Source organism: Schistocerca gregaria, chromosome 4 (assembly GCF_023897955.1).
Source record: "Schistocerca gregaria isolate iqSchGreg1 chromosome 4, iqSchGreg1.2, whole genome shotgun sequence".
Taxonomy (NCBI): domain Eukaryota; kingdom Metazoa; phylum Arthropoda; class Insecta; order Orthoptera; family Acrididae; genus Schistocerca; species Schistocerca gregaria.
In genome coordinates, this window is record NC_064923.1 from 441,546,058 (window position 1) to 441,565,449 (window position 19,392).

The 19,392-nt window shown below is 43.8% G+C and overlaps 7 non-coding genes across 7 annotated transcripts; 5 read left to right on the top strand and 2 right to left on the bottom strand.

The window, feature by feature from the left end:
* Nucleotides 1–13,214: 13,214 nt before the first annotated feature.
* On the bottom strand, nucleotides 13,215–13,289 carry Trnas-cga (transfer RNA serine (anticodon CGA)). The gene has a single exon. It is a non-coding gene; the product is annotated as a tRNA-Ser (tRNA).
* Nucleotides 13,290–13,514: 225 nt separating this feature from the next.
* Nucleotides 13,515–13,589, bottom strand: Trnas-cga (transfer RNA serine (anticodon CGA)). The gene has a single exon. It is a non-coding gene; the product is annotated as a tRNA-Ser (tRNA).
* Nucleotides 13,590–14,630: 1,041 nt separating this feature from the next.
* Trnas-gga (transfer RNA serine (anticodon GGA)) lies at nucleotides 14,631–14,705 on the top strand. The gene has a single exon. It is a non-coding gene; the product is annotated as a tRNA-Ser (tRNA).
* Nucleotides 14,706–14,930: 225 nt separating this feature from the next.
* Trnar-gcg (transfer RNA arginine (anticodon GCG)) lies at nucleotides 14,931–15,005 on the top strand. Its single transcript has one exon. It is a non-coding gene; the product is annotated as a tRNA-Arg (tRNA).
* Nucleotides 15,006–15,230: 225 nt separating this feature from the next.
* Trnas-cga (transfer RNA serine (anticodon CGA)) lies at nucleotides 15,231–15,305 on the top strand. The gene has a single exon. It is a non-coding gene; the product is annotated as a tRNA-Ser (tRNA).
* A 225-nt stretch (nucleotides 15,306–15,530) lies between these two features.
* Trnar-gcg (transfer RNA arginine (anticodon GCG)) lies at nucleotides 15,531–15,605 on the top strand. Its single transcript has one exon. It is a non-coding gene; the product is annotated as a tRNA-Arg (tRNA).
* Nucleotides 15,606–15,830: 225 nt separating this feature from the next.
* On the top strand, nucleotides 15,831–15,905 carry Trnas-cga (transfer RNA serine (anticodon CGA)). The gene has a single exon. It is a non-coding gene; the product is annotated as a tRNA-Ser (tRNA).
* The last annotated feature ends 3,487 nt before the right edge of the window (nucleotides 15,906–19,392 follow it).

Genomic DNA, 19,392 nt, shown 5'->3' on the forward strand with positions numbered 1-19,392 from the left:
CCGTTACATTCGTCTCATCCATATCCCTTGAAACCTTTCCGTCTCCTCTATATCTCTTTTGTTAGGCAACCTTCCCTTAGGATTTCTATGTCTTGCTTAATAACAACAAATGAAATCTTCCCTTTGAAATTAATTCTCTTTCTCAATAATAATAAGTGCACTCTTCGCATACAAATTTAAATTCTGCATATTAAAAGTGATTTCCTGATTATTTCGACGAAACACAGAATGTGTTCCTTACCTTTTTTACTGTTGCTGGATCGCCATCTGACTGCTAGATCGAACTGCGACATGCATTTACTTACTCTGTTTTACTATAGTCTATTAGTTGGTGGTGGTCTGTCACAATAAGTGGCTGTATTTATTACCGAAGCTGACATTCTTTAATAGCAAAGCTGACGTTAATCTTTTAATTAATTTTAATGAAGTTACGTAATTCATAGTTAAACATTTTCATAACAATAATAAAATTTATTACCGAAGCTGACATTATTCTTTAATAGCAAAGCTGACGTTATTCTTTAGTTAATTTGACTGAAGTTACGTAATTCATAGTTAAACATTTTCTTAACAAGAATAAAATGTAGCAACTTTTACGTTCATGGTTTTTGGGATGGATTATTATCAGTAATGCAATATTGCTGGCAAAATTAAATTATATTCTGAAAACTATTCTTCAAATATTTAGTGTTGGTAGTGAAATGGTTTTACAAATGTTCAAATGGGCCCTAGTTTCTACAATAATCTTCCAACTAGCATTGCGCAAACATACCTACAGTAGTCTTGAGTTTCTCAAAAAAATAATTCAATAATATTAATTCCTCTTATGATAACAGTTAACTAATGTCTCTGTACATCCGTTTATAATCTCTTGTAAATCATAGCTGGTGGTTGGCAGGCTCACCGCTCCTCTCAACCTCTCGCTCAAGCCCTGCTACCGACTCGCTTCACATCTCGCTTACTACTGACTTCCTACGAACGCTAAAGTGCAGTCTCTCCCGCCAACAATGCTTTCTGGTGCAGACAATCCCTGCTACCAATACAAAATGTATCAATGCGCGGTCTTTCCCTCTCTATTCTTAAAATGTAACCATTGGCGGTTTCTCTCGTCCTTTTTAAAGTTATATCTATGTGGTCTTTCCAATTTAAGTTACTCGTAATTGTAATTCCTAGGTATTTTGTCAAATTTACAGCCCTTAGACTTGTGCGATTTATCGTATGCTAAAAATTTATCGTATTTCTTTTAGTACCCTTGTGGAGGACCTCGCACTTTCCTTTGTTTAGTGCTGGTTGCCACTTTTCGCACCATACAGAAATTCTCTCTAGATCATTTTGTAATTGGAATTGATCGTCATCTGCAAACAATCCAAGGGGCTACTCAGGTTGTCAACTAGATCATTTATGTAAACCAGGAACTGCAGAGGGTCCATGACACTTTCAGGCATCAATCAAGGAAAGTCATTTTCCAAGAAAGTTATAGGATTCCCTGTAGAATGTAAATTCGTATTTAATTCACCAGCAATGCTCAGAAAGTGATTATTGTACATATATCTTTCTTATCAGTAACAGGAATATTTTTACTACGAACTGACTTTATATTGTCGATCTTGTGCTCCTTCACAACTCACCATATGGTTTTGATTTTATCCTGTGAATTAGCTATTCTATTTGCGTACCACATACTCTTTGCCTTCATAATAATATTTTTGAGCACCTTATAATACCGTTTGTAATGAGCTGCTGTAGCTTGATTGTGTCTGCTTCTAATATTTTGATATAATTCCAACATGATATCCTTATCACACTAGTCAGCCACCCAGGCTGCCTTTTACTGCCAATACACCGTTCAGAACGTTCTAATAGAAAGCAACTCTCAAAGAACATGAGAAATGTGTTAAGGGAAGCATTATATTTGTCGTCTATGTTATCCACACTACAAACATTCTACCACTCTCGATTCTTATCGAGTTTTAAAATCTATTGCCATTACATTAGCCTTCCTATATTGCTTGTAATTATATGTTTGAGTACAAACGCCTTTTGGAGTTAAAATTTGTGCATCATAGTCTGTAAGGCCATTGATCCATTTAATGACAGAATGCCTCTCTAGTAATGAAAAATGAATAAAAACATTGTTTGCGGCTGTACTACTGTTCCCTTGCACCTTGATTGAAAAAAAAAACGCAGTCTGCAGCAGATCATATGAGTTTAGGAGATCTGCCGACATCTTTTTTCCTTGCACAATCAAATACCAAAATTAACACTGAAGTCACCACATATAACTAATTCATGGTACTTCCTGTAGAGTGAACCAAAAACCCTCTCTAGCTTGAGCAGAAATGCTCTGAAGTCACAGTCATGGGACCTAGAAACAACAAGTAGAAGTTTAGTTTCACTAAATTCAACTGCCCCTGCCCAACATTCAAATATCTGTTCAGTACAGTGCCATGATAATCTACAAACCTAAATGGAATACTGTTTTTTACGTACATAGCCACTCTCCCACTCCACAAGAAACTACTTGGGAAGCAGCCAGCTAATCTGTATCCTGGTGAAGGAAGCCTCTGAATTGTCAAATTATTTAAATGGTGCTCCGCTATACCAATAATGTCCAGAGACAACCTCTATAAGCAGTTCACTAACTTTATCTCTAATACCTCTTATATTTTGATGAAATATGCTATTTCTTTCTCTACGTTGATACCTGACCTCTGAATGTGATTCTTCTGTTATAGGGACTTCCTTTAAGCAACTATACCAGGTTTCTGACTTCAGTCTAAAAAGATGTTACTGTAATACCAACAACTACAGGAATTTTTCCATGAGTGATCCAACCACCACCCACTACACTGTCACCTATAAGCTTTGCCAGCCTACCCTTCCCATACGTATTGAAGTACAGGCCATGCCTAGTGAAACCCGATCTATTTATAGACTCAACTGGCACCACTGAGATGTGAGCCGTACCCTCTGCTATCAGTGCCTTCTCCAGCCCCGTCTTAACACGCATAATAGCAGCATTAAGATGAGGCCGATCATCGCGCTGAAACAGTGACACGAAGTTCACATTATTTCCACCAGTTTGAGTAGGTATCTTTACCAGGTCACCATCTACATCATATTCCCCGTCCCTGTCAAGACTATTCCCTGCTCCGCCCGCAATCACTACCTGATACTCTTTCGTGAAATTCTTACATATCTTCTTTATGCTGTCAGTCAAATGAGCCAACACTACACTAGTATTCACAATTCTGGTGACCTGGTACTTACTCGCCAATACTTACTGCAACTTCTGGGCCTCACCTCTACCGTGTGAACTACCTAGCAGCAGAATCGTTTTCTTTCTGTTAGCCTTTGCAGCTGACCTATGCTTTCTAACTGCTGAAGACTGCTGCATGTTTCCTACACTTACAGCTACAAGAGGCTTCTCTTCACTCAAGTCTGACAGTTGGCCAAATCTACTGCACATATGCACAGCTGTCTAAATACCTCCTCCTCCTAGCTACATTCACAGCAGAGTTTCTCTGTAGAATGGCCGCTGGTTTCCCCACTGCATTCTCCCCAATGCAAATGCTTTGGACAAATCCCACACCGTAACCCACTACTCACAAACCAACGACAAAGCCCACATTGTCACGCATGGTAAAATTTTACAATTCATGAAAAAACTAAAGGTGAGCTGAATTCAATTGCACTGGTAGAGATATTTATAAAATTAACAATTGTGATCTCGATATTCTCTGTCTAGTAAGAGAGCAAAAACTTTTATTAATACTGCTAAACCACAACTAATACTTCACACAATTTCTCAGCTAAAACCAAAAATTTAAGCGGCTCAGTGAAGTTAAAACAGTGAATGAAAATTTTACTAAAATATTACACTACAAACAATAAGAAACTTCAGCTGAAAACTACCGCACGAAATTTACTAAACGACTTCAACGCACAGACAACTCTAAACAAAACACTGTGAGCGAACGTTTGCAAAAGTTTATTAATTCGTTATTTCGCCACAGCATGAGACACCGATAGAAACTACTGTATTTAATAGCTGTATTACAGTGCACAAAAATCTTTGTCAGAACTTAGGAACCACTACAGCTACAATTGCACGCCACGAAATGTAAACGCTCTGTTAATATTTGGATGAAAGATTAAAAACTACTTAACTTAATATTCGAATACAGTGCGCAAACAACTTTTACAGTAAACTACATGTTTTTCCCTTCGCAATATTCCCTCACAAAGTGGATGAACTGACCTCCATTCACCGACAGCAGCAATCTTGTCTGATATGAAAACAGTTGTCACTGAGAAGGGGTGACACACGTCTCTAGTCTCCATCAGTAATATTTTTTTCTGTCATTCTTCTATGCCGTGCTACAACGCTGTTACTGGTACACTATTCCTTATTTATTTATTTTTGAGTCATCCGTCTTCTGACTGGTTTGATACGCCCTGCCACCAACTCCTCCAACCTCTTCATCTTAGAGTAGCACTTGCAACTTACGTCCTCAATTATTTGCTGGATATCTTCCAGTCTACAGTTTTTGCCAACACCCTCTAGTACCATGGAAGTCATTCCCTGGTGTCCTAACAGATGTCCTATCATCTTGCCCTTCTCCTTGTCAATGTATCCACATAGTCCTTTCCTCTCCGACTCTGAGTAGAACCTCCTCATTCCTTATCTTACCAATCTACTCAATTTTCAACATTCGTCTGTAGCATCACATCCCATTCTTCGATTTCCTTCTGTTCCGGTTTTCCAACAGTCCATGTTTCACTGACATACAATGCTGTGCTCTAAACGTACATTCTCAGAAATTTCTTCCTCAAATTAAGGCTTATGTCTGGTACTACTAGATTTCTTTTGGCAGGAACGCCCTTTATGCCAGTGCTAGTCTGCTTTTGAAGTCATCCTTGCTCCGTCCGTAATTTTTTATTTTGCTGCCTAGGTAGCAGAATTCCGTAACTTGATCTACTTCGTGACCATCAACCCCGATGTGAAGTTTTTCCTTGTTCTCATTTCCACTGCTTCTAATTACTTTCGTCTTTCTTCGATTTACTCTCAATCCATATTCCGTATTAATTAGACTGTTCCTTATTCTACCACATCGTAGAGGCCTTCATTGTACTCTTTCCACCCAACCGCTCTCTCCTCTGCATATAACAGTGGAATTCCCGTTGCACTCTTAATGTTACCACCCTTGCTTTTAAATTCACCGATGGTTATTTTGACTTCCTGTATGCTAATTCAGTCCTTCCGACAATCATTTCTTTTTCGATTCTTTCACATTTCCTCTTTGCTTCCGTGCATTTCCTATTCATTTCTTTCCAGAGCGCCTTTTATATCTCTATTTCTGAATTTGCCTGAACAATTTTGTACCTTCTTCTCTCATCGATCAGCGAAAGTATTTCTTCTGTTACCCATGGTGTTTTCGCAGTTATTTTCTTTGTACCTGTGCTTTTCTTTTCAACTTTTGCGATTACCCTTTTTAGAGATGCCCATTCCTTCTCAACTGTACTGCCTACTGAGCTATTCCTTATTGCTGTATTATAGCCTTAGATAACTTAAAGCGCATCTCGTGATTCCTTAGTTCTGTATCCCACTTCTTTGCATATTGATTCTTTCTGACTGATCTCCTAAACTTCAGGCTACTCTTCATCACTACTTCATTGTGATCTGAGTCTGTATCTCCTCCTGAGTACTTCTTACAATCCATTATCTTATTTCGGGATCTCTGTCTAACCGTGATGTAATCGAACTGATATCTTCCCATATCACCCGGCCTTTCCCAAGTATATCTCCTCCTGTTTCGATTCTTGAACAGAGTATTCGCTATTACTAGATGAAATTTATTATAGAACTCAATTATTCTTTCTCCTCTCTCATTCTTTGCCCAAATCTCGTACTCTCCAGTAACATTTCCTTCCCCCAAAGCTGCATTCAATCCCCTGTGACTATTAGATTTTTATCTCCCTCTGCGTACTGTATTACCGCCTCAATGTCCTCGTATACTTCCTCTATCTCTCGATCTTCAGCTTGCGATGTCGGCATGTATACCTGAACTATCGTTGTCGGTGGTGAGTTGGTGTCGATTCTGATAATAACAACCCTATCACTGAAAAGTTCAGTATAACACTCTCTGCCCTACCTTCCTATCCATAATGAATCCTACTCCAGTGACCAGAAAAGCTTGTCCTCTTTCCATTTCACTTTACTGGCCCCTACGATATCTAGACTGCCCCTACGTATAAATAGAGATAGTGGTTTTAATTTGGACAAAGTATGGAATCCGGCTCTTTGTGTAATTAAACTGCAGAGAAGTCGTCATGGCGTCACTGTCGCCGATCATACATCGATAAGCGAATCGAATGCCTGTAGCCTTCGCCACAGGTGGCACATGTGTAAACCTATTTCTCTGCCGCCGACCAGCATCTGTGACTCGCATGCGCAGTACCTCCGCGGTGGAGCATGTAAGGCCGGGCTTGGCATCTTGTCAGTCTTGTGACTCACTCTGAGGATGGCCGGACGATACGCGGCCGAAACATCGGTGGAGGAAATTTCATTTGCGCGGCTGCATGCCCGAAATTTAACGGACTGCCCCTATGTATTTCCATTCTCAGATTTTCTAGCTTACCTATCACGTTCTAGCTTCTCACATTCCACGTCCCGATTGGTAGGACGTTATCCATTCGTTCTTTTCTCATGGTAATCTTCCCCTTGACAGTTCCCTCCTAGAGATCCGAATGGGGGACTATTCTGAGAATGGAGAGACCAAAATGATACTTTTTTTAATACGCCCCATGTGTCCTGTGGATACACGTTATGTGTTTTTAATGCAGTGGTTTCCATTGCCTTCTGCATCCTCATGCCATTGATCGTTACTGATTCTTCCACCTTTAGGGGCAGTTTGCTACGCCAAGGATAAGAGAATGACCGAACCTCTGTCCACTCTTCCCCTCCCTTTGACAATGCCGTTTGCATAGTGAGGGTGACTTCTTATGCCGGAAGGCTTCAATCGCCATAATTTAAGCACTGGTGGGTTCCGTTCACAGGACCAATGACACCTCGGTTACTAACGAGGCTACCACTAGAGCACAGGTGCGTCCAATAAACTGCATACTTGCATTCATGGTGCAGTCATTGACATATCCTAACACAATAGCTCTTATACACCGTTCTGAAACGTCTCTTTGTCGACGCACCTTACTTCGCTGATTCCATGTTTGACTGGCACGCTCATACTGCTTCACTGCATTTGCGCCAGTGGTGGACTGTCAGATGATAGCCTGAAGCCAGTTCTGCATCATCTGCAGCCATCCAAATCAACCAGTGGACTATTTTAAGCAGTTAACTAATATTTTGTCTTGTTTTGGTTGCTGTTGTACTCGGTAGTGTGAGTAGCGATGACCCAGTAGAAACACTGGTGTCCAAAAGAAAGGCGTTTTTTTTCAAATTTAATTATACGATGAGTCATTAGCTCAGCGAAGCAAACACTCCTCTGTTGACCCTGGACGGCACTGGTTCGGTCCGGCTGCTTCCCGCCGGTAAGGAGATGCTGTCGCAGGTACCCTGCGATGCTGGCAGTAGGACGGAGGGCAGCCAGCAGCCTAAGTAGACTATGGCCGTGGCGTCAGCGGTGCTGCGACGGCTTTCAAACATGGAATGGCCTGTTACTGCGACTCAGCCCCGCACACACTTAGCGCCTCAGCACGTGGTGACTATCGTGCATGGGGTGCGAACCGCTGCCCTCTGGTAGGAGCTGGGTGGGGCTGGCACGGAGGCACTAATTCCTGGAAGGAACCCAGTCCTTGGCAGCAGCTGGTGCGGACAGCTGGTTGGTGGCGCTGTGGCACGAAGTCCCGCAAGGAACTCAATTTTGGCGACGACTGGACCAACCTGGACTGGAACTAGTGGTGACACCCTGCCGTCTCGATGTCCATTGTGCCACTGGTGTCATGATGGTGCTGCTGGAATTCGAAGTACCCCTGCTTCAAAATGCAGACCTTTTTATACAGCTCTTGTGCACGTTTGTTACACTAAAACCTGTCTCGTAATCATGTAGCCCATAACAAGTGACTTGGCCTGGTGTGGTGACACTGAGCCGCCTGATACAGCTGTCAGCGCTGCGTAGTGCAGTTTCCCACTGAGCGTGGCTACCTGCGTACACACGACTCGGACCCACATGTCGCCATATTGGGGCTACCAGGACTACTAGTTATTATTAATTTCACTAAAACTCGGCAGCGGCAGTACACTTGTGAGCTTATTAAGATGAACGAAGCTGTTATCTCCGAAAAATGTCGCATGTGGTACACTATGTGATCAAAAGTATCCGGACACCCCCAACAACACACGTTTTTCATATTAGGTGTACTGTGCTGCCACCTGCTGCCAGGTACTCCATATCAGCGACCTCAATAGTCATTAGACATCGTGAGAGAGCAGAATGGGGCGCTCCGCCAAACTCATGGACTTCCAGCGTGGTCAGGTGACTGGATGTCAGTTGAGTCATCAGCCTGTACGCGAGATTTCCACACTCCTAAACATCCCTAGGTCTACTGTTTCCGATGTGATAGTGAGGTAAAACGCGAAGGGACACGCACAACACAAATGCGTACAGGTCTATCTCGTAGCCGGCCGGGGTGGCCGAGCGGTTCTAGGCGCTACAGTCTGGAACCGCACGACCGCTACGGTCGCAGGTTTGAATCCTGCCTCAGGTATGGATGTGTGTGATGTCCTTAGGTTAGTTAGATTTAAGTAGTTCTAAGTTCTAGGGGACTGATGACCTCAGAAATTAAGTCCCATAGTGCTCAGAGCCATTTGAGCCGATCTCTTATGTTGACTGACAGAGACCGCCGACCGTTGAAGAGGGTCTTAACGTGCAATAGGCAGAGATCTATCCGAACTATCACACAAAAATTTCAAAGTGCAATAGGATTCACTGCAAGTACTATGACAGTTAGGCACGAGGTGAGAAAACTTGGATTTCATGGTCGGGCCGCTGCTCATAAGTCCACAATACGCCGGTAAAAGACAAAAGACTTCTCGCTTAGTGTACGTACCGTCAATATTGGACGATTGAACAGTGGAAAAACATTGTGTGGAGTGACCAATCACGGTATACAATGTGGCGGTCAGATGGCAGGGTGGCAAATGCCCGGTGAACGTCATCTGCTAGCGTTTGTAGTACCAACATTAAAATTCGGAGGCGGTGGTGTTATGGTCTGGTCGTGTTTTCAATGGAGGGGGGCTTGCACTCCTTGTTGCCTTGCGTAGCACTATCATAGCAAAGGCCTACATCGATGTTTTAACCACCTTATTGCTTTCCACTCTTGAAGAGCAAGTCAGTGATACCGATTTCATCTTTCAACACGATCGAGCACCTGTTCATATTGCACAGCCTGTGGCGGAGTGGCTACACATCAATAACATCCCTGTAATGTACTGGCCTGCACAGAATCCTGACCTGAACCCTGTCGAACACCCTTGTTTTGGAATGCCGACTTCGTGCCAGGCCTCACTGACCGACATCGATACCTCTGCTCAGTGCAGCACTCCGTGAAGAATGGGTTGCCATTCCACAAGAAACCTTCCAGCAACTGATTGAACGTATGCCTGTGAGAGTGGAAGCTGTCATCAGGACTAAGTGCGGGCCAACACTATTTTGAATTCCAGCATTACCGATGTAGGTCGCCACGAACTTTTAAGTCATTTTTAGCCAGGTATCCGGATACTTTTGATCACATAGTTTACTTTATACGAAACTAGAAGGTATATACGGAGATCTGATGTGGACACTGCCGTTATATCTCAGAACAGTGACATGCCTGAACTTTAATTTTGATGCAACAGTGAATACGTTTCCGCCAGTGATGCTCTTACGTCGGCCAGCCGAGCAGCCTCAACGTAAGCCCCCTGGCGGCTGCCGCAGATCAGCGACGGCAGTCAAAGCCCGCGGTGGGAGCCCGAACCGCGCTGTGCAAATCACTGCGTAATGAAGGCGGGCAGCCCCAGTGCGTGCTCCGACAGCTGGCGTAATCGATCACCGTGATTACCGTGATTAAGGCTGTCCCGCCCTGATTGGCCGGTAGCCGCAAACACGCTTCAGATCCGTGTTGCTCGCGTCTTCCCCGGTGCCCGCTCGTTACTCAAATGCCCAGCTGAGCTCAGGAGAGCCGCCATACCAGAAGTGGAGGAGGGTATTAGTGTTTAACGTTCCGTCGGTTACCAGGTCATTGTAGACGGAGCACAAACTCGGATTAGGGATGGGTGGGGAAGGAAATCTGTCATGCCGTTTGTCAAAAGGGTCATCCCGGCATTTGCCTGACGCGATTTAGAGAAGTCACGGAAAACCTGGATCACAATGGCTGTACGCGTGTTTGGACCGTCGACCTCTCGAATGTGAGTCCGATGAGCTAACCACTGTGCCATCTCGCTCGGTGCACACCAGAATTCTTTGTTATTATATTCATGGAGAGGTACTTACTACTTGTCACTATGATGTCACTAACGCTACGCTTTATTTCACCGAGCGAGGTGGCGCAGTGGTTAGCACACTGGACTCGCATTCGGGAGGACGACGGTTCAATCCCGTCTCCGGCCATCCTGATTTAGGTTTTCCGTGATTTCCCTAAATCGCTTCAGGCAAATGCCGGGATGGTTCCTTTGAAAGGGCACGGCAATTTCCTTCTCAATCCTTCCCTAATCTGAGCTTGTGCTCCGTCTCTAATGACCTCGCTGTCGACGGGACGTTAAACGCTAACCACCACTACCACGCTTTATTTCTTTCTTGTGCTATAGCGCTAATTCAATGGACGCTATTTTCTAAGAAGAGGAGCACCCGGATTCTCTAAGATCCTACGTTTTCGTCCTTAGTTACTCTCAGTCGCAGTAGATAAACGTATTTCATCTTTCTAGGCCTGAAAGTAATCTTGTCGTTAGGCAAGAGAATGGGTACCTTTTACTGTAGGCTACAAAGTTCGAGTGTAACGACCGACAAGTTAATAACTTTGCGAATCAATTATTACGTGGAATTTAATAAAAATATAATTTCAGAGTTTACTGATATATTTTTGTAAGATACACTTTCTGCTAGCGTAGTGACTAAACAAGCGCACAGGCGCGCGTACTAGCATTTCATACTAGCACGGAAGCTATATTTAGAGTATGTTTTCTGTCTGCGTAACTTAGACCAGTAGACATGGGAGTGCAACAGAAACATTCCCTGGTGAAAATTACTCTTATTTATGAATATAAATATAATAGCATGATGCAATCTGACTACCCTTTAGGAATAACGTGACACAGACAAATACAGCGTGTTCAGAAACAGTCTAAATAATTCGTAAGACTGTTGAAGGTAAGATTGCTTCGAGAAATAATTGTTCAAAAAAAAATTGTATACGTTCGCCATTTTCGACTAAGTTATCATTGAAGGTAGCCAATCAGGGCGTTGCGTGCGCACATTCAGAAGATCTGCGAGAGACGGTGTGGGAAAATGGTGTTCCTCGTTTGTTTTCCTAAAACCGAACAAGAGAACGATACAAGAATTAGACATGATTCGGTAATTACGATCGAGCTAAAGTCTGCAGTTTCGTGGGCTATCATCTACGCTGTGAGAACAACTGAAACTAATTGTATGTGGCGGACCGCTTCAATTTGTGCCCGCAAGTGTCTGATTGGCTAACTTCGATACTAATTAACTCGCAAATGGCGTAACATATCGACTTTTTCCGTGACATTTCTCTGCACAGCCCACCCTGTAATACTCTTACAAGCTTTTCAGACTGTTTCTGACCAGTATGCACACTAAGCACAGCGGTAAAATGGGGACTCTTACTTATATTGTCTTGCAATGAGTAACCTTTCTTTCACAAAAAGTAACACATCATCCTACGAACATTTCCTATGTTGGAACTCATAGGTGAAACTGGTTTAAGGGGCATGCTAGGCTCTTGGCTATAATTCAGAACACTTTCATATAGAAGATAACACAGGATGTTCATAGGACATTACATGAAATGTGGTTCCACAACTACTGATCTAAAGTTTTCTACAGAAACTTATGTTGTGGATCCTGAAAGAAATTTGGTAGAATATTGTAAACTATCTCACTTTGTCGAAAAGTCTGTACAACGTGAAAAAAAGCTCTCATGGAAGTAATTCTCATGTTGAGTACACAAGATTATAGTCCGTTATCTTATTTGCGCGATGTATACGTGCGATGCCTCATAATGCTTCCGAGACAAACATTATAAAAATGCACATTTATACTCAGTTTGGTGAAGGGAATACTTATAAACAAATGTAAAAGATTTTGTATCACTTGATAATCATTGAAACCCCAAAGATACAGGAAACACCATATCTAATACTGCAAGAGCCACGTGATACCCATAGTATAAGACAATCACTACGTCTAAAAAGTACTTGCGAAACTAACAAAAATTCAGGAAACGTTAGGTGAATGAAGCATGTTAGTTTTATTACGTATCAGATACACTGTATAAAGAGAACAGAAACTGTCCCACATTAATAGTAAATGCTAGTACCCTTTCGCTACTCATGCTGCTTGAGACAGACAGGTACGCGGCAATGCTCTAAAAAAAGCAATCTAAGTAATGTCAGTTGACACACGGTCATATACGTGGTATATTTGTTTTTCCTGTAATAAATACACACAAACAGAGCCACTCAGTAAAATATAATCTGTGTAAATCTTGTATTAAGTACGTGATCTCGTCGAGTGTCAGTTCGAGTTAATTGTGATCAATAATGCGCTTAATCTATGTTTACTATGGGCAAATAGTCTACTGGTCCAATCACTACTACAACATGAGGACTCATTCATTTTACTTATCTTTGTAATTCAGTTGTATAGAATTGGTAGTTAAAGCATATCGGTCACCCACTGATTTACGAGAAACGAGCATGAAAGTTGGGAGCACAATTACTTTGACTATAAGACCAAGTTTACTGATTAAGATAAACTGAATGTAATAAAGGAAGTTGGTACGTTATGAAGTATAAAATCTGTCCAAGGAGGGCAAGTTACTTTTCAAAGTGACAACATATTGAACTCTATAGTAGGTATAAGCGGATATAAACACTTGAACTACTATCTTATAATCAATATTAAACAGAATGAGATTTTCACTCTGCAGCGGAGTGTGCGCTGATATGAAACTTCCTGGCAGATTAAAACAGTGTGCCCGACCGAGACTCGAACTCGGGACCTTTGCCTTTCGCGGGCAAGTGCTCTACCAACTGAGCTACCGAAGCACGACTCACGCCGGGTACTCACAGCTTTACTTCTGCCAGTATCCGTCTCCTACCTTCCAAATTTTACAGAAGCTCTTCTGCGAAACATGCAGAACTAGCACTCCTGAAAGAAAGGATACTGTGGAGACATGGCTTAGCCACAGCCTGGGGGATGTTTCCAGAATGAGATTTTCACTCTGCAGCGGAGTGTGCGCTGATATGAAACTTCCTGACAGATTAAAACTGTGTGCCCGACCGAGACTCGAACTCGGGACCTTTGCCTTTCGCGGGCAAGTGCTCTACCAACTGAGCTACCGAAGCACGACTCACGCCCGGTACTCACAGCTTTACTTCTGCCAGTATCCGTCTCCTACCTTCCAAACTTTACAGAAGCTCTTCTGCGAAACATGCAGAACTAGCACTCCTGAAAGAAAGGATACTGTGGAGACATGGCTTAGCCACAGCCTGGGGGATGTTTCCAGAATGAGATTTTCACTCTGCAGCGGAGTGTGCGCTGATATGAAACTTCCTGGCAGATTAAAACTGTGTGCCCGACCGAGACTCGAACTCGGGACCTTTGCCTTTCGCGGGCAAGTGCTCTACCACTTTATACACTGTAGGCCGCTTACGACGAATATATCTCCTTCGTGGCATGTTGGCGGCGTTCAATGCAGTTGCCTGTGCAGCAGCAGCAGCGCGAATAAGACGCTTTGCGCTGATCGCTCGCTTATATAGGCAGCGATGACGTCATGACGTTGGACGGGACTTAGAATCTGCGCGGGACTGTGTACTTGCCCGCGAAAGGCAAAGGTCCCGAGTTCGAGTCTCGGTCGGGCACACAGTTTTAATCTGCCAGGAAGTTTCATATCAGCGCACACTCCGCTGCAGAGTGAAAATCTCATTCTGGAAACATCCCCCAGGCTGTGGCTAAGCCATGTCTCCACAGTATCCTTTCTTTCAGGAGTGCTAGTTCTGCATGTTTCGCAGAAGAGCTTCTGTAAAGTTTGGAAGGTAGGAGACGGATACTAGCAGAAGTAAAGCTGTGAGTACCAAGCGTGAGTCGTGCTTCGGTAGATCAGTTGGTAGAGCACTTGCCTGCGAAAGGCAAAGGTCCCGAGTTCGAGTCTCGGTCGGGCACACATTTTTAATCTGCCAGGAAGTTTCATATCAGCGCACACTCCGCTGCAGAGTGAAAATCTCATTCTGGAAACATCCCCCAGGCTGTGGCTAAGCCATGTCTCCACAGTATCCTTTCTTTCAGGAGTGCTAGTTCTGCATGTTTCGCAGAAGAGCTTCTGTAAAGTTTGGAAGGTAGGAGACGGATACTGGCAGAAGTAAAGCTGTGAGTACCGGCCGTGAGTCGTGCTTCGGTAGCTCAGTTGGTAGAGCACTTGCCCAGGAAAGGCAAAGGTCCCGAGTTCGAGTCTCGGTCGGGCACACAGTTTTAATCTGCCAGGAAGTTTCATATCAGCGCACACTCCGCTGCAGAGTGAAAATCTCATTCTGGAAACATCCCCCAGGCTGTGGCTAAGCCATGTCTCCACAGTATCCTTTCTTTCAGGAGTGTTAGTTCTGCATGTTTCGCAGAAGAGCTTCTGTAAAGTTTGGAAGGTAGGAGACGGATACTGGCAGAAGTAAAGCTGTGAGTACCGTCCGTGAGTCGTGCTTCGGTAGCTCAGTTGGTAGAGCACTTGCCTGCGAAAAGCAAAGGTCCTGAGTTCGAGTCTCGGTCGGGCACACATTTTTAATCTGCCAGGAAGTTTCATATCAGCGTACACTCCGCTGCAGAGTGAAAATCTCATTCTGGAAACATCCCCCAGGCTGTGGCTAAGCCATGTCTCCACAGTATCCTTTCTTTCAGGAGTGCTAGTTCTGCATGTTTCGCAGAAGAGCTTCTGTAAAGTTTGGAAGGTAGGAGACGGATACTGGCAGAAGTAAAGCTGTGAGTACCGTCCGTGAGTCGTGCTTCGGTAGCTCAGTTGGTAGAGCACTTGCCCGCGAAAGGCAAAGGTCCCGAGTTCGAGTCTCGGTCGGGCACACAGTTTTAATCTGCCAGGAAGTTTCATATCAGCGCACACTCCGCTGCAGAGTGAAAATCTCAGTCTGGAAACATCCCCCAGGCTGTGGCTAAGCCATGTCTCCACAGTATCCTTTCTTTCAGGAGTGCTAGTTCTGCATGTTTCGCAGAAGAGCTTCTGTAAAGTTTGGAAGGTAGGAGACGGATACTGGCAGAAGTAAAGCTGTGAGTACCGTCCGTGAGTCGTGCTTCGGTAGCTCAGTTGGTAGAGCACTTGCCTGCGAAAAGCAAAGGTCCTGAGTTCGAGTCTCGGTCGGGCACACATTTTTAATCTGCCAGGAAGTTTCATATCAGCGTACACTCCGCTGCAGAGTGAAAATCTCATTCTGGAAACATCCCCCAGGCTGTGGCTAAGCCATGTCTCCACAGTATCCTTTCTTTCAGGAGTGCTAGTTCTGCATGTTTCGCAGAAGAGCTTCTGTAAAGTTTGGAAGGTAGGAGACGGATACTGGCAGAAGTAAAGCTGTGAGTACCGTCCGTGAGTCGTGCTTCGGTAGCTCAGTTGGTAGAGCACTTGCCCGCGAAAGGCAAAGGTCCCGAGTTCGAGTCTCGGTCGGGCACACAGTTTTAATCTGCCAGGAAGTTTCATATCAGCGCACACTCCGCTGCAGAGTGAAAATCTCAGTCTGGAAACATCCCCCAGGCTGTGGCTAAGCCATGTCTCCACAGTATCCTTTCTTTCAGGAGTGCTAGTTCTGCATGTTTCGCAGAAGAGCTTCTGTAAAGTTTGGAAGGTAGGAGACGGATACTGGCAGAAGTAAAGCTGTGAGTACCGGCCGTGAGTCGTGCTTCGGTAGCTCAGTTGGTAGAGCACTTGCCCGCGAAAGGCAAAGGTCCCAAGTTCGAGTCTCGGTCGGGCACACAGTTTTAATCTGCCAGGAAGTTTCAATATTAAACAGATCAATCTCTACACGTGGGTGAACAGTTCAAGTATTGTCAAGTAAGCTGACATTAAATCTACAAGGAAACCTAGTCATTCTAAAAGTGATGTAACAGTAACACGTGTTAAGCTGGTGGAGAAACGGTTCGTGCTTCGTTATTATGATGTGTAGGATGTCTAAGACAACATTTTGCAAGTAACTCACCATACTTGTGGATAGCGATCATAAGTGGCTAACACTAGTAGTCGGTGGTGAGATTGGCGTGTTCCATGCGGAAGGCATGTAGTGACTAGTGTGAAATCAAAACTAGAGGTTCACAGATCGTAACCAAGATAACTTCAGCATCAAGAATACAAAATCGTGGAAGTGTTACTCTTACAGTGTCGAGAACCAGACTATTCAACGCATACCTACACTCATCGAAGTAACAACATATTTCACTCCAACGTAGGTATAATCCGGTTATAAATACGTGAGCCATTAACTTGTAATCAGTACTAAACAGAACAATTTCTATACCAGTAACATTTCCACAGGTCACCGTCCTGCACACTGGAAAACCTCTACAATCATATTTTTCCTTAAACCATACAAACCACACAATGATGCCTTGTAATATCGCCACATCTGCTTTACCTCAGCATTCAGCAAGATCTTTGAATACATCGTCTCCCAACGCATCCATCAGCACCTGAACCAATACTACCTTCTTCTAACTAACCAGTGTGGCTACCATCCTAATTTCTTCTCTGATGAGGTACTCCTATAAATCACCCATCTCCTATCTCACTAACTCAGCTTCTGTAAATCTGCTATTTTCGTGTCTCTTGACCTGCAAAAAGCCTACTACTGAGTGTGGCATTCCAGTCTCCTTTTCAGACTCCATACCTACAGACTTCTAGTTCATCTCATTCCATCCTTCCTATATAATCGCCCGTCCTCTGTCACTGTTAACAGTACACATTCCCATACGTTCCATGCCACTACAGGAGTTTCCCAAGACCCAGGCTTCTCTCCTCTCCTTTATGTCCTCTACACTGATGACAGGCCCAAACCAAACAAACCCCACCAGTTCACCTCCTTCAGTATGCCGATGACACTGCTTTCCTCGCCCTCTACCCAACAATCCAGATATCCCAAAGATCTGTCGTAAATCCACCTCAATCAGCTTATCTCCTGTCGTAACCAAGGGCTCCTCAAGATCGACCCCTCGAAAACCCAGACGCTCATTACAGAATGAAACACCCACACCTTCTCCTTCCATGACTTCTACCGTACCATTTAGGACCGTCCTATCAAGTTAACTAACGAGCTAAAATATCTTGGACTAACGATCAACCAGCAACTAAGGGGGAAACCTTACCTACTAATCATCAAACAGAATGCTCACAGTAGACTAAAACTATTAAAATTACTAGCAGACTGAACTTTGGGATAACACCCCTACACTACTCTTCACACCTACAAAATCCTGATCTGCCCACATTACCCTCTAAGAAGGTTCTGCTGTAAGTAATCACGTCGACCAGATTGTTGTTCACACACTTAAATCCAGGAGATGTGATAATACGGCTGCCTTGGAAGCCAACCCGAGCGAAAATCTCTTATATTCAATGAGTTTTCAGTCCAGGCTTCGACTCCTTCGAGAGAGGCAACTGGTGGTAGCCTTGAGTCAGATTAAGAACTGTTAAGTATTGCGCACCGGAGAGCCGCGTAAAATACTTATATAGGCTGGACAATGGTAGGTATTACGGAATCAGCTTCTGATTCTGCGTCTTATAATCCACAAACGTTCGGTACCCATCTCCAATGGCTTTGAGAAACTAAAAGATCGGTGACTCGTAGGCGAGACCGACTGTCGAATTGCGCCGTCAAAAGCCGATCATCATTTTTTTTTTAAGTTCTATCTTCTTCTGTAGTCTTAACCGCTAGAGCCTCTGCTGAACTGAACTGGCACCTGCTCCATCAGCAAGTTCTTGTGTTCGATTTTGTCGGTGACCCCCGATTATCAGTGAGTACTTCTGGGTACCGTCCCAAGACCTCCTAGAAGGCCCATCTCCGCTCATTGCTCAACTGAAAACACCAAATAGTGACGGTTCTGCCTCTGCAGAACGCACACCATGCTTACGCCAGTGTCTGAACAAACGTAACTTCTGCGCTGTCCTAAATATAAACATGACGGCTTCTTCAACATAATTTCATATGCTCGCTGTGTGTTCAAGAAATTCACACCCTAACAGCATGTCAATCTCAAGTCTTCAATAATGGTGAATTCAGTAGGCCGGAAGAGCTCCTGAATGCGAAGATGTAGTCACCCTTTGCCCATCACAAATAATGGCCTCCCTTTCACAGAATGTCACGTCATACTCGATTTGTATGTACAAGGTAGGAGAAACTGTACTGTACCATTGCTAGTTCGCCAGTGACATATTATTACCAGAATCTAACATCGTTCAAAGCTGTTCAAGAGTCATGGTAGTGAACATAAATGGTAAGTTAGCCTCTGCGAGAGCCCTGACATTTCTGCAACGTTTTATCAGTATGCTAGGACCCATATAATGGCCTGCATCCGCACCGAGTCAACTCTACCCGCCGAGTCAACTCCGCCCACCCTTTTGTCGTGGAACTGGGTATTCCCGCAACAAGTGCCCTACTTGGTTTGCACGAGAAACGCGCCCTCATATAATTAGAATTGACATTAGGTTGATCATACCGGGCAGTTAATCTTTGCTCTCACGTTCTTGAAATAGATGGTGCCAGAACACGCGTCTAATAAAATGCTGCACACGAACCTATATAACTCAGAGAAGGTTGGGCTCTACTACGAATTAAAATCCGCACCCTACCAATATGTTGCTAACAGCTTCTGATTGAGAAACATCAAGGTGCAAAGCTACTATTGCAGACATCTTCATTATACCGCACCAAAATTTCATCCGGTCCCTGAACCCGATAAATATATTGACTCGGTAGGTCATTACGACGCTGACTAGCAAAATTTCCCTCGAACAACCTCCATCAGAATGCACTCTAAGTTTGATCAGCTGGAATTCTTGGCCTCTAATGGCGCATGACATTTATTTTTTTTTAATCATCTTCCACCCACGTATTTTTTGAAGTAGTGAACGTTTAACTGTCTTATTTTCGAGTCACCAGTGCTCTCACTA